Below are 6,679 nucleotides of genomic sequence, written 5' to 3' on the forward strand. Positions count from 1 at the left end.
GACCTAGTCAAACCCCCTACCTCATCTACATCTTCCATAACTTCTTTCCTGTGATAGGTCATCATAGTCCGCCCATAATTCCAGGGAACCCTTTTCGTATCAACTATCGGAGGTTGGGTCACCGATTTGAGGACAATAGGCGCTGCCAGTGCTCCTTTCACCATCAAGATGGGCTGACTCAGAGCTCCCACCACCGTCAACTTAGGTTTATCCTGACTTAAATCAACATACCTTCTGGTGCCTTGTACTGTGATCAAGGGTTTCTTTGGGCTTTCTTGGGCTTTATCTTCTCTGATTCCTTCCCAGTTCAATGACATTGCTTTCAAAGACTCAGCTACATTCACCGATTTCTCCTCAATGGTCTGTATCTTGACAATAGACTTATAACCCCTCGAAGACTCTTTCCCGTCATATATCAATTCTAACATATTGGCTTCAGCATGGGTTGGCAGTGGATTCTGGTTAATGTTTGGACCCTCCGGGGCCTGGACCAGCGTCTGATTCATGTCAATTAAATCTTGGACAACTCTCTTTAAATGCCAGCATTTCTCGATATCATGGCTTGGCATATCAGAACAGTACGCATACCTTAAAGAATAGTTGAGATTCCTCGGCGGTGGATTTGAAAGCCTTCCTTGAATTGGGATTAAAACCTTCAACTTTCTAAACCTATTAAACAAGCTAGCACATGACTCCCCAAGAGGAGTGAATTGATTTTTGACCACCTTCTTCTTCTTATACTCGAGCCTAGGCTGAAAACTGGGTCTGGAGGGGTTTTGGTAATTTGGTAGAGCGAATGGGCGATTTTGTGGAGCTTGCGCGTGCCATTGCGGGTAAGAAGAGGTTTGGGCATATGGTTGCGCGCTATATACTGGGTATGGGGGTGGTGGAATGGAATATAAAGGGTTTTGTGGAGGATAGTAATGGTGGGGAGGAATATATGGAGCTTGGGCGTAGATTTGGGCTTGGGATTGGGGATAGGGGCGAGGTGGTCTTTTGGGATAGGAATGGGTTCCAGCTACGACAGTCGCTACATCCTCTTTCTTCTTTTTACCTCCAAATACACCAGATCCACCTTGAATCGCTTGTATGGTGGCTTTTAATATGGCAAAACTCACTATTCGGTCGATCTTAATTTCGTCCTTTATCATCTCCCCCATTTTGAGGACTTCCATAAAAGACTTCCCCATTGCCAGAAGTAAATGTTGAAAATAGGTCTCATCCTGCGCCTGAATGAAAACTTCTACCAACTTACTTTCTTTCATTGGAGGCTTTACCCTGGCTGCCTGTTCACGCCACCTTATCGCGTATTCCCTAAAACCTTCGGTGGTCTTCTTCTTCATATTGAAAAAGGATTTTTTATTCGGAATTAGGTCGATGTTGTACTAAAAATGTTGAACTAATTCAGAAGCCAAATCATCCTAGCTGTTCCATTTATCGATATCTCGATCGATAAACTATTCTGAGGCCAGATTTGAAAGACTCTCGCCAAAGAAGGCCACGAGCAGTTCTTCCTTTCCTCCTGCAGCCCTCAACTGGTTGCAATAACGTCTTAAGTGTGCCACGGGATCACCGTGTCCTGCATACTTCTCGAACTTAGGCATCTTAAAACCGGGGGGAAGATTGATGTCTGGGAACATGCAAAGATCTTTATAGGAAACACTCCTATAGTCTCCGATCCCTTGCAAATTCCTCATAGCCTGCTCTAAACTTTTCAATTTTCGGGCTATGATATCCTGTTCCTCTGCTGCGATAGGTTTCTCCGTATCAAATGGAAATGCAGGTGGCTTAGTGTACCCATACGGTTCATTCATTTGCAAAGTAGGCTCAGGGGCATAATACTGACTATCTGAAACCTTCAGTACTGGCTCACTGGTAGACCTGGGAAGCCTCATTGTGGGACGCGCAACATATATGGGAGTTTCATATGGTGGCAGAGCCACGAATACCGGTGTGATTGGTGGCGCTGGCTGAGCAGCTTGTATTGATTGGGGAGCTGCCAAGGGCATACCAGAACTGCTAGGATAATAATATCGCGGAGTGAATCCTGGCACGTGCTCAGGTGACTCAGTAGGAGCAGAGAATTGCACCTGAGAGAGCGGTGGACAGTTAGAGATATTCCGAAGACCTTCAAGGAGCGGAGGAGGAGGCATTCCGCTGGCCCATGCCCGGTATAAATCTATCAGTTGTTACCTGAGCCTTACTACCTCATCATTGTGTTCAGAACTTTCTTCCCTGTGATCCTGATCCGGGTCGATGAGCGAATTTTCAATCTCCCTACTAGCCATGGCGAGCTTTGCTTTGGATCTGGTAAAGTATGAGTGACTAGCGAGAGTGCTGTAAACCTACCATTGTTATCTGAAAGAACATGCTCATCAAAGACGACATTAGTTAGGATTAGGGCACACAACAAGCATGGGAATCACATTGGTAAAATTGTCCTAAATTCATGTTCATTTCTACCAGCTTTTGAGGGTAGCGAGGTCATTTTAACATCATCCTGATTTTTGTCTACACTTTTTTTTTCTTTTTTTTTCTACACTTATTATTATTATTATTATTATTTTTCGTATCCATCTCTGTTCTCTTCTTTTCTCTCGTTATCTACCTTTATTTTATCATTCTTTATGACTTTTGTTTTTCCTTAAAAGAGGAAAAATAATGAAAAACAATGAAACAAAATGATTAGATCGAACCCAAAAGTAGGTTACCTACGTATCATGTTGTACATGAATCAGATCTTGCGTAGTTCGGGCAGTTTTGCCAAAATGGCCAATTAAACTCTTTTTTTTCTTTCTCGAAACAAAGTGTCAAAAGAATTGACGAAAATCTTTTTGCATATTTTTTTTTTCGTAAACGAGAATAAACAAAACAAGGAAAGACGTAACATCAAAACACAACAAAAACGTACAAAAGTTTGGGACCACTTTAAAACTAAACAACAAATACGAAACCAAATTATAGACCCCTAAGACGACGTAGGTGAAATTACTAATTAAGACTCTAATACCAAAAACAAATTGACTTCGACTTAAAGCAGACACCACCCTACAATGACAGATACATAAAAGACTCAAACTGAATAAAGATAAGAAGTGCTCTTTTAGACTGGTGCTCTGCGTGATGACCCTGGCTGATATGGACCTGCCTCTGAAGTTCTCTTTTTCCCATTCAAACTTTGTAGCATATCCTGTAAAGACACCCTGATATCGGGGAGGAAGCTTCGGGCCCGTATTCCTGCTTCATGAGGAGTGCACTTGGAAAGATTATTCTAACACCTTTCTACCGTCTTGAACAAATCTGCTAACTGAACTCTTAGTGTTTCCACTTTGGACCCTACCCTTTTATCCTGATGGTCGTCTACTATGCATTCTTCCTATATTCTTCCTCTAAGTTGCGCTGGTAAGGGTTGACTGATACCCCGAGGGATAGATTGAAGACAGAACTCATATCCCTGAGTGTACCCCAGATTATCCAAACTGTCTTTGAGCATGTCCACACTTAGCTTTGTTGCCTGTTTCCAAAACTGTTCATACTTGCTCTCACCTAAGGCTTGGTCCTTGAAGTACTCAACATCCTTTAGAAGATCTACTGCTGGTGGCACGTCCTGCAGCCTACCCAGCTGGCGCATTACCCTAGAAGGACTGTATGGTCTAGTGCAATTGAGCCCTAACATAACTAAAGGGAGTTGTGTCTGACAACCCAACAATACTATCTTTGGGCGAAGCCACAGATAAGTACACAGAATGTTATCCCCGGTTCTTGATTCAAGAAATTCAATCCAAGCCTCGACTCCCGCGGGTAACGAGAATTTATCCAAACGCAACCTGGGTTCCATGGCTTTCACTCGATTGGGAATACAACGATCTACAACGTCTGGTCTAACTAAAGAAGGCGCATGCAAATGCTCCATCATCCATAACTGCAATATCAGGTTACTGCCCTTAAAAAATCTCCTTCCCCCCTTCACTTCAATTAAAGCCTTATATATTTCTGTTAAGATCATGGGTATGAAAGTGAACCTACCCTTTTGATTAATGCCCTCGTCGTTTTGATCCCTATGAAATAGGGTCATCACCACAGATTGCAAATAGGTATTAATATGCCTTTCTTCTAGTGGAAACACTAAAGTACCTAACAAAGCGAGGGTGAAGACTTTAAGACGCTTTCTGTCCCACTTCTCCTTAGTCACATGAAATTCATCCCAAAAGCAATCAAAACCTTCCGAGGGCCCGAATCTAGCGAACAAAAAATCTAGGGAAACCCACGAATCACTTAAACAACCCAAATGGATACCCTTACTTTTTAAACCACATGACTGCAAAAATCTCACGCCAGTATGATTTCGTGCTCGTATCATATCCTTGTCGATATAGGGCAAATGCAACAAACCAGATATTTCTGCCAAAGTAGGAGTCATTTCACATTCCCCAAACTTGAATACCAAACCACTCGGATCCCAAAAGGTCAACAAAGCCTCTATTAGATCTAGACGAGGGGTAACGTGCAGAAGTTCCGTAAGATCACCTAATATTTTAACCAGTTTCTGCTGATCAACATAGTTAAACATTTCCCACCATTTGATTAACTTTTTGGGCACCTTGACAACCATCAGAACTCTAAACTTGGTGGACAAATCCATCCTATAATAACACACAAGACATTATCTCAAAAAAAATTCGACAGGAGTAGACGATTCCAAACCCTTGGGATTTTTGACGCAAACATATGTCGATGGGACAGAGCACATTCATGACTCCAATTTGCCGAACAGAAGTACTGAGCGAAATCAGTCTACTTGGCAAACAACTCTAGATTATGGGGCGAGAGACCTAGGCTAATAAGAAGACAAAGCCCAACACAAAGATTTATCGGACCCACCGAGGGTTGCCTACGTATCTCAACCCGAGGGAAGGGAATCAAGTATGCGTAATTCATTCAGATTGGACAATTAAGGATTAACTAATAAATTGACCCTAACTTAAGAGACACTACCAAAAACAAACGAAAAAAACTTTTGAATTTTCAGCTAGACACTTTAACTAAGATTGACACCACCAATTATGAAGAAAAAAAAAACTTTTTGGTATTTTTGTTTTTGAAAAATAAGTAGAAAAGGCGAACACATTTTTTTTTTCATTTTGATTATTTTTTTTATTTTTTTTTTGAATTTACGGTACTTTGAGAAGACAAATGCAAAACGGAAAAAAAAAATCTTTTTGAGTTTTTGGATTGTGAAGAACCAAAGCCATAAAGAATTCTAAAATAAACTACGACATTCCCTTTTTTTTCATTCTTTTCGACTCACTTTTCTATTTTTTTTCTTTTTCGTTTTTTCCTACGCACCTTATTCCTAACAATTTGTTTTTTCAAAAATCAATCTATCAAATGACCACGTTATCCTAAAAGATGCAACATTTAGCACGTAGGGATGCTTTAGAGGTGAGTCTCCTACAAAGGATCAAGTGGGCCCCATTAGGTCTCAATATGATGCACATAAGCATGACCTAAAGGCTGACCTACATTGTGGTTCACTAACAAGGCTGTTCGGGGGAGCGTATGGTCGATAGTGGCTGCTTTGCTTTCCACCTAATCCATAACATGGACGGCTCCCCCTTTAGAACAAGGGTGACTCAACTAGAGGTTGTGTACAACATGTGTACTACGGACTTGTTGCAGAAAGAAGGCCGGGGGGTGGACTCATGATGACAGATATAAAGCGGTAACACATAGGATAAATACTATAAACACAGAGCACAAAAAAACGCACAAAAGTGAAAACAATAATGCAAACAAAATCACAAACAAGCTTATACACTTGTAATGCCAAACAAAGCCGATACGACTCCAAAAATAGCTCGAATTCTGAAAACTTGTTGTTGTTCCCCAGCAGAGTCGCCAGAAGCTGTCGCACCCCCTTTTTTTACGTACTCAAAAAATGTATATTTTAAGTCCGAAAGGATTTTATTATTTAAGTGACAAGAACTGAAAATTTATTTTGGAAAAGGATTATTTACATTTTTTATGCAGAGTCGCCACTTGGCATAATCCGGTGTGCCAAGTCACTTTGGAAAATCCTTTTCGAAACCATTTGACTCTTAAACTGGTTTTGCAAATAGAGATTCCGGCTAAGGAATTCTATTGACCGAGGGGAAGGTGTTAGGCACCCCTCGATCCCGTGGTTCAGCCACGATCGCTTGGGTGGAGTGTATCAACTATTTTGGCATTACAAAATGTAGAAACCACACAAAAGCACGCAAAATAATCAAACAGTAAACAAAACAAAACAAAATGTAAAGTCCAGTCCAATTATTACAACCTGAAATAAAAATACTAAAATAACCTACACTAGTCCTAAACTATGCTTTACCCGATGCCTCGGGCCTTGATCACGAGCATCCTTTGCGTACAAAATATTTTGGGGCAACTTCGGGGTATTCCCTGGTTAAATAAATACACTTTGAATCGAATGTGATAAAGTAGAAAACATTCAACACTTACTCCACGGTCACATCCAACAAAGCACTTAATTCTAAAATTTGCCTACCCAAACCTATATTGCCTGTCCATTTCAACATGTCATAAATCAATCACATTCACTCAATGTTTACATATTTTGGATTGAACATAAATAATAATAAACCCACGTCAATCTATTACATCCCTTTTTATCAAGTTC

This window comes from Capsicum annuum, chromosome 4 (assembly GCF_002878395.1).
Source record: "Capsicum annuum cultivar UCD-10X-F1 chromosome 4, UCD10Xv1.1, whole genome shotgun sequence".
Taxonomy (NCBI): Eukaryota; Viridiplantae; Streptophyta; class Magnoliopsida; order Solanales; family Solanaceae; genus Capsicum; species Capsicum annuum.